General features: G+C 41.2%; 1 pseudogene across 2 annotated transcripts; it reads left to right on the forward strand.

Annotated features, from left to right (window-relative positions):
* Positions 1 to 210: 210 nt before the first annotated feature.
* On the forward strand, positions 211 to 2,796 carry LOC147639856 (F-box/kelch-repeat protein At1g30090 pseudogene; annotated as a pseudogene). 2 transcript variants are annotated; one of them, XR_015262083.1, is made up of 2 exons: positions 211 to 489; positions 1,214 to 2,796. The product of XR_015262083.1 is annotated as an F-box/kelch-repeat protein At1g30090 pseudogene, transcript variant X1 (transcript). The 2 variants fall into 2 exon arrangements; XR_015262084.1 differs by having other exon boundaries at positions 1,237 to 2,796.
* The last annotated feature ends 7,671 nt before the right edge of the window (positions 2,797 to 10,467 follow it).

A 10,467-nucleotide genomic window follows, 5' to 3' on the forward strand; every position in this document is an offset into this window, starting at 1 on the left:
GAAAGTTTTCTCCCTCTCTTCCCAAACCTATGCCAAAGCTCCTTTTCCTCTCGTGAACCTGTCACATGTAATTCTTTCTCTCTTGAACCTGTCACACGTAATTCTTCCTCTGTCGAACGTGCCACGTATACGGCATGGGAATAGTGAAAATGAAGAATAGATGTAGACACAAGGCATCAGTTAAAAAAACTCCCTTTCTTTCCAATATGCCACACCCCTCTGTTAACAGTGGCAAACTGTAGCCACTCTCGCTGGTGGGCCATTTAACGGTGGGAAGAATAGCATGAATTGTTGTTGCTGTTCAGCTAGGAAGCTATGGCGTTTTCTTGCTTTCAGAAGAACCATTTTACCCTCCACAGTTCTCTACAGTGACGGCCTCCCTGCGCTCGCCCTCCTTCCCTGCTAGCCCTCGTTTTCATCGCGCACTTGGCCGCACGGTTGCGCAACTGCGTCGTCTCCATCCTCTCCGACTAGCAAGCGAGAACCAAGGTATAGCCTATCTTTTCCTCTTTTCTGCTGCATATTTTTCCTACATTCCGAAAGCAATCGAGAACCTTAATTTACACTGATCCCTGATCAGGCATCGAGTGGTAATTAGTAATGGCACCGTAATCTACTAGTAAGCTCTAATCTGCACGCCAGTGAACCCTAATCTGCCATAAAGCCGTACTCTGGCTCTAGCACCCTAATCAGCCATGGAAGCCTAATTTGCCATCAGCCATTTAAATTGTGTATTAATCAACAATGGGGCCTTATCTTCCATGGAGCCCTAATCCGCCATGGAACCGTAATTCTACCTCTCAGAACTCCCCTTGTCGAATCTTGCGTCCGATCTGCATTCATTGCAAAGCATAAAAGGGATCTTTCCAACATTACGGTTTCTCTGTATATTGCGTGTTACATTCCCCTTCCCTGACATTTTGGCATGGCAACAGTATGTTTTTCCTGTGCTTCTCTGCTTTCATGTAGGGTAACGTTAGGGTTTCAATTCCCATGCCTGCCCTGATGCGGTAGCTCTGGTGATGTTAAGGGTTTCTTTCTTTCTCATCTGCTTGTATCTGTTCTGATCTGGTGACTTCTTCTAAGATTTAAGGGTCAGTGTGCACTCATCAGTGTTTTCTGCTCCTCTGTGTCGTTAATCTTGGTTTCTTTATGGTTTTTCTGATTCCATATCTAGAGTTTATCTATTCTGAGGTGCCATTTTCTTTTCCAGTTTTTCCTTGCTTGGGTTTGCAGGCACAGCTGATGTTGCAGGAACAGGCTTCTCCATCAGGTCTTGTATGTGAAGAAGCTGTATAAAGCTCTAAGGAGTCCGTGATAATGGTGGGCATGTTTAACAGGCGGGAAGGAATGGCTTGCCACCGCAATTTATCTCCGTTGCATATATCCATGGGCAAATTGAACTTTTATTCGCCTCCATCTTCCCCAACATCTTACCCATCCTCTCCGCTTTTGACACCATCTTCATCTGCAATTGATTTGGTGACATCACCCTCCTGCTCTTCCTGCCCATCCACACCTTTCAGTTGCATTGCTTCCACCAATGCCACCCAACTTGGCTTCCACGAACCCTTGATTCCGGGCCTCCCAGATGATCTCGCGCTGGCCTGTCTATTGAGGCTCCCTTATTGTAGCCAGGCTGTTGCTAGAGCTGTCTGTCACAGGTGGAAAACTTTCCTCTGCAGTGCTGAGTATATTCATGCCCGGCGTAGCAGTGGGCACACCCAACCTTGGCTACTGGTGTTAGCCTTTCACAGAGTGAGTGGCAAGATTCAATGGCAAGCATGGGATGCAATTCATAGGTCTTGGCATATCGTAGCGGCAATGCCATGCAAAGAACGCATTTGCCCTCCTGGGTTTGGTTGCGTGGCAAACCCTGATGAGGGGGTATTGTTTGTATGTGGAGGGATGTGTTCTGACATGGATTGCCCAATGGATGCGGTACTCAAGTATGATCTTTTCAAGAACCAATGGACTGGGGTGGGGTCAATGTCTACACCAAGGTCATTCTTTGCAAGTGGAGTAATTGATGGGAGAGTCTATGCCGCGGGGGGTAACAGCGTAGCATCTCACGAGCTCAGCTCTGCAGAGGTTTACGACCCAACTGATGATCAATGGCGGCCCATTGCAAGCATGGGAACCAACATGGCCCGGTATGACTCAGCGATTTTGAATGGAAAGCTTTATGTGACAGAGGGCTGGTCGTGGCCATTTCTTGCATCACCCAGGGGTCAGATTTACGACCCAAGGGCAGACATATGGGAAAGCATGACAGTGGGGATGAGAGAGGGGTGGACAGGTCTCAGTGTCGTCTTAAACAATCATCTCTACATCATATCAGAGCATGACAGTTCCAGGTTGAAAGCTTTTGATAAAGAGAGTGATTCATGGAAGAATGTTGGCGGTGCACCGATGCCATCTCACATGGCCCTTCCATTTTCTGTAAATACTGTTGATGGTAAGCTGCTTGTTGTTGCCAGGAGCTTGCACATAGCTATTGGCACCATGTCCAACTGTGAAGATGAGGGAAAGCCTATGAGCTCAGTTGAGTGGCAGTCTATCCATGCCCCAGACATGTTTTCAGATTTTGTCCCTTCGCACTCGGTGGTCCTCTTTGTTTAGTTTTCTAACACGTTCTGTTTAGCTTGATATGCCCCTCTATGATGGACCCAAAACATTTTATGTCCATGACACATCCATACATCAGATTTTTACTTTGTGAGGGCAAGCCCTGACAAGGTTGCAGTATTCATTGTTTTCTTACACATGACAATGACACAACCTGTGGTTCTATTTTCTGAGATATTAAATCATCTTATGTGCAGATGTCTAAATAAGTCCACTATTCTTTTCTGGTTGAGAACATCAACTCCACTCTTCTTTGTTGTCAAGAACACATACAGTGGCTTCACAACATCCATGGGTGCCCACTTCCCTTAGTGGTGGCCACATCCAGTGGCTACTGATGTATCTGAGCTTTTGAGCTGCCTGATGTCTCGTCTTGATGGGCTTGGACCTCCTCCATTGTTGTGAGGCTACCCTTAGTTTACGTGAATTTGTAGGTATCTTTGATGGTTTTTCATAGTGGGCTGATTACAATGCAACTTGGCTTTGTGAATGCAAGTATTTTGGTTTGAGTGCTAGGCTGGCTCAAGTAGGATCTTACATAGTTTTGTTTACTTTTTAAAAAGTAAAATACATTACAGAGACAATCAAGTGTTCTTCTGGAGAGCTTAGCTGAAATCGTCCACAAAGGAGGGTTATATGCACCTGTGTATATGTTGTTGAGTACAGGCTCAAGCTAGATTTAGGACGTGTTGATGTAGCTCTTTTTCTGTCCATCATTCCTTTGTATTGCTGCTGCAGCTCACGATATTTGCTTGCAGCAGCTTCTTGAAAGCATACATCACAGGGTTTCGCACAGTGAGTTTTTGTCACATGTACCATGCACTGAGGGGCAATGTGACACACTGGCTCATCAACAATGCTATACTTATATAGATAATTAGTATCGTTTTAGGAGTATTTTTCGTAGGCCGTGACCCCATTGTGAGCCCCCGTCCGGGACATGTCAGGCACGAGCTACATAGGTCAGTCTCCCAACCTTAGATGCTAGGGTCAGTCCCTTAACCTACTTGGAGAACAAGCATTTTGGTCATCTGAGGTTATATAAAGGCCTCCTTGTGCGTTACACAATCTAGCTAGTTGCATGCTACATTGGTATCAAAGCTTCTAGTGGTGACCAGCTTGACTTCGTAAAGCGGTAGGACACCTTCACAATTGTTAACGTGAGCCCATCATAATCTGTTGGAAGAGGAGCATCCAAGGAATCCCTCTCATTTTACATGAGAGCTCTTAGAAAAGGAGCTGAGTGTGCGTTGATTTATGTATGCGTCCACCAACAGTCTACTATTCAACTAGTAATCACCTTAGAAAAAAAGTTGGTAGGTCCCCCTTCAAAGTTTCAAGACATCATGTTGAGGGGCGATCTTCCACCATCGCATTGAGTTGGTCCCCGTGATAGAATCTCCTTGCAAGTTTTCCTATCGCCTTTCTAAGGCATTGCAGGGCAAACTGGAACAACAATTCTCTCAATTACCCAAGGGTTGGATTAATTTGCCCATCATCCTCACCGTTCACTACACCCATCTTATTCATGCAAAAGAAAGATAAGATTGCACGTTTGTGTGTGGATTATAGGGCACTCAACAAGCTCATAAGTTCCCAATGCCCCACATCAAGTACATTGTGGAGCATCTTAATGGTGCTAAATATTTTTCCAAAATAGACCTCAAGAGTGGCTATCACCAAGTTCGCATTTTTACAGTAGCTGACATTCCAAAAACGGCTTTTTGGATAGAGTGTGGCCACCACTACAAGTTCATGGTAATGCCTTTTGGCCTCACCAATGCACCAATGACGTTCAATAAAATGATGTCTTGGGTATCCATTGAGGTAATTGGGAAGTGTGTATTCATCTCCTTGATGATATACGCATCTTTTTGCCATAGCAGAGCAGCACGAGCATGATGTGGCGAAGATCTTGTAACTTTTGCGGGACAATAAGCTCTACATTAACGAAAAGAAGAGTGCATTTGGCCTCTTAGAGGTTCACTATCTAGGATACGTTATCAGCGAGTTGGTTATTCGTTTGGACCTCGACAAGGTAGCTATATTGGATTGGGATGTTCGTAAGATTGCCTAGAAAATCAGATCATTTGTGGGTCTTTGTCAGGCCTACAGTACCCATATGGATAAATTTTCTGACCTTGTTGCACCTCTTACATATGTGCTCAAGAGCATGAAGATGCGTCACTAGAAAGTGTCCGTTATGGGTAAAGCACTTAAGGCCTTCCATGCATTACAGAAAGTGGCCTCACAAGCAACACTCCTTAAGCTGGTATCATGGGATGACCCTTTCAAGGTTATCACAGATTCTCATAACCTTGCCATCGACATTGTTTTATAGAAAGACGACAAATCAGTGGCTTACTACAGCCACAAGTTGAATGATGCCAAAAAGAATTTTTTGCTGTATGACAAAGAGCTTTCAGGGGTGATCACCATTCTTAAGCATTGGAAACCTTTCCTTTATGGGATGGAATTCACATTAAAGAGTGATTATCAGCTACTTAAATGGTTGCAAACCATGCCTAGTGTCCAATGGAGTGACAGGCAAGCCAGGTGGAGTTAGATCTTCTAATAATTTGGAGTTAGATCTTCCAATAATTTGGAGGTATGATCGAACACATCCTTGGTGGCAAGAATATCCCTATTGATGACGCTCTTAATCATGAGTCATAATTTAGACATTACATGAGTCCATTGTGCTAGAAATTCAAGGAAAAGATTTGGATAGCATGGAAGCACAATATGTGGATTCAATAGAGTTCGGGACTCCACATAGTTTGGTCGTCAATTCAAAATCGGGTCATTACTCCATCCAAGATGGTTGGTTGTTTTACAAGAGTTGGCATGCATACTCAAAGAGAAAAGACAAGCACTTCTTCATGATGTCCATGACTCTTGTTGGGGATCATCGAGGTATCAAGGTTGAAGCCAAGGGTAAGGCCTTTAAAGGGTGAAGTACGAAGGTGAAAAAAGCTTAGCGAGAGCCTTGAAGATAGCCACATACGCCAAGAGCCTATCCTTGAGGAGGAGGATGCAAATCGATTAAAGCCTTAGGTGTTGCTACATTTTCCCACACAGTGGTTACACCATATTCTAATGCTCGTAAAATGGTTACCTTTATTCCAATTCTCCTAAAAATAAACCTTAACCAAGTATGGCTACCCTTAATGCACTTGATGGAGTGGTATCTCAACTCATGGGGTAAAGATGGACTAGTTGTGCCTTGACCTTCTGCAAGCTCATGAAAAAAGGCATCTCCAAGGCAAACAGATGCATGAAACATGGTAAGAAGTTGTGGCCCTCCCAATCTTTCTTACATTACTTGCTATGGGGAGAGGGCACAATCGCTCTTGTAATAGAAGAATGTGAAGATTACGGTAAAGGTGTTGTTGATGTGCGTACTCAAGAGGAGAGACCAAGGAAAAACAAGGAGGTGGGAGAGGCAAAGCCTTTTAGAAAGCAGCAAATGAAAAGGGTGAAAGCAATAAAGCTAGAAGAAGAAGAAGAAGACAATTAGAAATCACTTACTTTGGCATCTATAAAGGCCAATCTATCTCACACTCTCTCGTGGAAGATAAAGGATTAAAAAAGCTAAACATCACTTATTGGCAGCTTGTTATTTCTCCTTAGGGAGTTACAAAATGGTATCTAGGCTAGAAGGAGATTGAGGTATGTTCGGGCTTAGCATAAGTGAAATTAGACATTCTCCTTAAGTTGATGTGATATGTAATATTTTACATGTGAAGAATGTTATTATTAATTGTAGTTATACATCCAATGTCATTTTTGAAGGTTTAATAGAAATGTTGATGCTTAAGAATAGTTTAAAGTGTAATGTTACCTTAGAGATAGTAAATAAGGCAAGTGTGAAACAAGAAGGTCATGTGAAACCACGAATATATTGACTTTTGTCATGCGAATGTCAACCTCTTTGAATTTCCAAATCATGAAGAGGTCTCAAACTTCTTATCCTATGCTTCTTAAAAGACCTACCTTAATTGAAAAGCGTCCACGCAAGGGAATATTGGAGTGATGGCATTTTGGTAAGAATCCACACAAAAAAGAAATTGCTTATCTCACCAACTAGTGTTATTTTTTCACAAAGTGAGGAGAGTGAAGAAGATGATGAGTGTGGATACTCTTCACAAAGATGGATGAAGAGTACGGATATTCTTCAGACTACATAAGTGGAAGTGACCTTAACATAAGATGGATGAATACATTAAGGTGAAGTACTTGCATTCATTTGAGGTGATTTCAAAGGTGGGGCCTCCAAATAACAAAGCATTGTCTTTCTGATGCAGAGATTTAGAAGCGACTTTGGCAGATCTAGCTAAGAGATGTGATCACTAATTATGGAAGGAAAAGGTTTCTCTCTCTTTTTCATCATTATGCTCATCTTTTTGTGGTTGCCTGCAAGCATCTCAAGAAAGTCATAATGGTGAAACACCAAGTGGAATTAGTGGATGGGGGGCACAACCAATATGACAATGACCCTATCGCATGAATCCTAGCCTCTCACTAGTAGTAAAGCAATGCTTCCTTGCAGGTTGGTGGAAGCGCTTTGAGCCAAAGGGATGAACAAGAGCATGCTCATGCCATTCATTATGCAAGCTGATAACTCATACCAACAAAAAAGAAGATAATTTATTAGTGAAAGAGAAGATCTTGCTGTTATCTTTGCTTGAATAAGGTTTTCAATTATCTTTTGAGAAACCATTTCATTGTTTTTAATAATCCTAATCTTACTAGATATAGGTGGATTAAGTTTGAGGTTATAGATAGGCCAAGGTCTAAACATATTAATAGCGTAGACAATTTGTCTTAGGGTTACGAATATAGGGGATAAGTCAGAGTTTCTAACCTTATGGTTGTAGATTTTGTTTTACAAGGTTTTCGGGAAATGCGGGATTATCTTACAAAGTGGAAGTTTTCTAGTGGTGCAGAGAAGAATAGGAAGCATAGCATTGCAAAAAAAAGCTAGCCTTACACAATAATTAAAAACTGTCTTTATTTCTAAAGTGGTGATGAAAATTTCCATAAGGTGGATTCTCATGTAAATGGAAAGAAGCTTCTTGACGAGTTTCATGAAAAATTACATGGGGTCCAACTGTTAGCCTTCTCTTTTTAAGGATTCTTTATTTGTTAGAGCTTTATAAGTAGGTCAAGTAAATTGTTCCATACTCCTTCCCTTAGAGCTTTATTAGAGCTTTATAAGTAGGTCAAGTAAAATGTTTCCTTTCTCCTTCCCTTAGTCCTTTTGGAAAATGGGGGATATTATATGGGGTCCATACTTTTAGCCTTCTTTTCAAGGATTATTTATTTGTTAGACCTTTCCAAATAGATCAACTACACCACTTCCTATTCCTCCTCTTAGTCCTTTAAAAAAATGGGGGATATTCACTTGGGATAAATCAGTTCATTACAGATAGCCCCATTGAATATCTTACCAAATGGGGCTAAGGCAAGCCCTAGAATGATTTATCCATGAAAGGATCATCAATCGTTTTGGATGTCCAAAGAAGATAGTGTCCGATTAAGGTAAGAACTTTCTAAGTGATGTAGTGGTAGCTTGGATAGATATGTTTTCTATGAAGCATTATGTCACCATAGTTTACAAACCTAGCACAAATGGTTTGGTTGAGAAGACTAATCAAACTCTTTGTAGAATGGTTTGGTTGAGAGGACTAATCAAGCTCTTTGTAAAATGGTAAGATGAAGTCTTGGAAGATAAAATCTCCATGGGATTAGAAGGTTTATGCTACATTATAGTCGTATATGTACTCCTAGCTCTTTTACTTCTTTTACTCTTTTCAAGGGATGATTCCTATTGAGTGTATAATATTGCTACACTTGTAGGACCTCAACTAAAGAGGACTTAGGTGAGGAGGATTCTCTTAAGCATGGTCTCTTGGATTTGCCTTAACTTGATGAATGCCATTATGAACAATGTTTTAAAGGCTTGGATCAAACAGAAAGAGGCATTTGATGTTTGAGAAAAGTGACATTGTGAAGGAGTTTAATGCTTGTCATGAAAAGTGAGCTGGTAATTTTTTTTTACTGGGGTGGTTTGGTCCATGTGGAGGAGGCACATCATGATAATGGAACCTAGAAGATCTTGATAGGACATACTCCCATCAGGTAATCAAGACAAGATTTTCATGCACATAATTCATGATGACATGTAAGCAAACACTGGGAGATAGAGCTCTGATTTGGTATGGGAGAGATGTGATACCAAAAATTTCCTTTTGTTGGGGATTCTTTACTGTAATGTATGATATTCATGTGGTGTTTATCCATGTGAGACTTGATGTTTGGTGTGCCAATGATGCTCATGTGGAGAAGGGGCTTGTATGATAGCATTTTTCCATGTTTGATGTGCCACACTCAGAAGGGGCTTGTACATGAGCTAATGCTTATGTGGATGCTTTCTTCACGAGGTTGGTTGCACATGAGAAGCTTGTATGTGAAGCTTGTCTTTATGTGGCTTATCTTGATTAGTTGTAACATGACAAGCTTGTATGTGAAGCTTGTCTTGGCGTGGCTTGTCTTGATTGGTTGCAACATGTGAAGCTTGTCTTAATGTGGCTTGATTATCATGAGGTTGGTTGTAACATGAGAAGCTTGTCTTGAGGTGGCTTGTCTCGATATGGTGGCAGCCTAGTAGCAACTTAGTGGTGATTTAGCTCTGATTATCTATTTTTATAAGAAGCATTTTAATCATTTCTATGTCATATTATGTATTAGGTGTGAAAATGAATGGAATGCTACATTGTAAATACCACTATAAATATATTGGTATGGGCAATACTTTGTGGAATTGGTAATGAGTAAGGACTATACCTTATGCATAGATGGCTTGGTAACTCTATTACAATAAAATAGTAACATATGACAAATCTTATGGACGCTTGTGGATGGTGTGCGGAGAGCATGTGGAGGAGTGTGGAAGCATGCATTATAGGACATACTCCTTCTAGAAGTCTTATGTGGAATAAGCATACTTTCAACATGTGTACATGAGGAGCTTTAGTGTGGGCTCGAGATGGGTTTAACTTTTATTTCCCTAAGTCAATGATTCCTTGATTAAACAAATCAAAGGGACACATATTAACAAGCACATGTGATGTGACATCTGGGGTTATGCAATCACCATCACAAGCACATGTGATGCTGACATCCAGGGTTATGCAATCTCAAAGTTAAATGCTCCTACTAATTGGCCATTATAAATTACAAGAGGATGGTGAGAAAGCTTTTATAAAAGGAACCCTTTCTTGAGTACAGTTCACCATTGATAGTACCATACAATTCACCATTGATAGTACCATACAATTCACCATTGTTGATAGTACCATATAATTCACCATTGTTGATAGTACCATACAATTCACTTCTGAGTATAATTTACCATTGATAGTACCATACAATTCACTATACAAAGGCTTTGGTGCACAAGATTTGAGTTGTGGATAGCTCATACTATGTAGAATGCATGGCTAAAAGGGATTGACCCAATTTGATGCACATAGGTGGAATGAAGAAAAAGACCAGTCGTAGCAATTCATCAAATTTGCAGCATAGAGGACAAAAACAGCAAAACCCTCTGATGAGCTTGGTCGTCTAAGGGTGTAGAGCAAGTGGCTAAAAGGGTTTGGCTATTAGTTGTAAGGATAAGGAGCAATCAGCTCTGCAAATTTTGGTCACAAGCGAAATGAATGGATAAGATTATGATTAGTGTCCTAAATGATGTGATTAATGTTATTTTGGTTGCAATAGACTATTGCACCAAGTTTGTAGAGGCAAAGGACGGATCCACAATGCTTGGATGCC

This window comes from Cibotium barometz, chromosome 3 (assembly GCF_041138505.1).
Source record: "Cibotium barometz isolate CiBa-2024 chromosome 3, ASM4113850v1, whole genome shotgun sequence".
Lineage (NCBI taxonomy): Eukaryota > Viridiplantae > Streptophyta > Polypodiopsida > Cyatheales > Cibotiaceae > Cibotium > Cibotium barometz.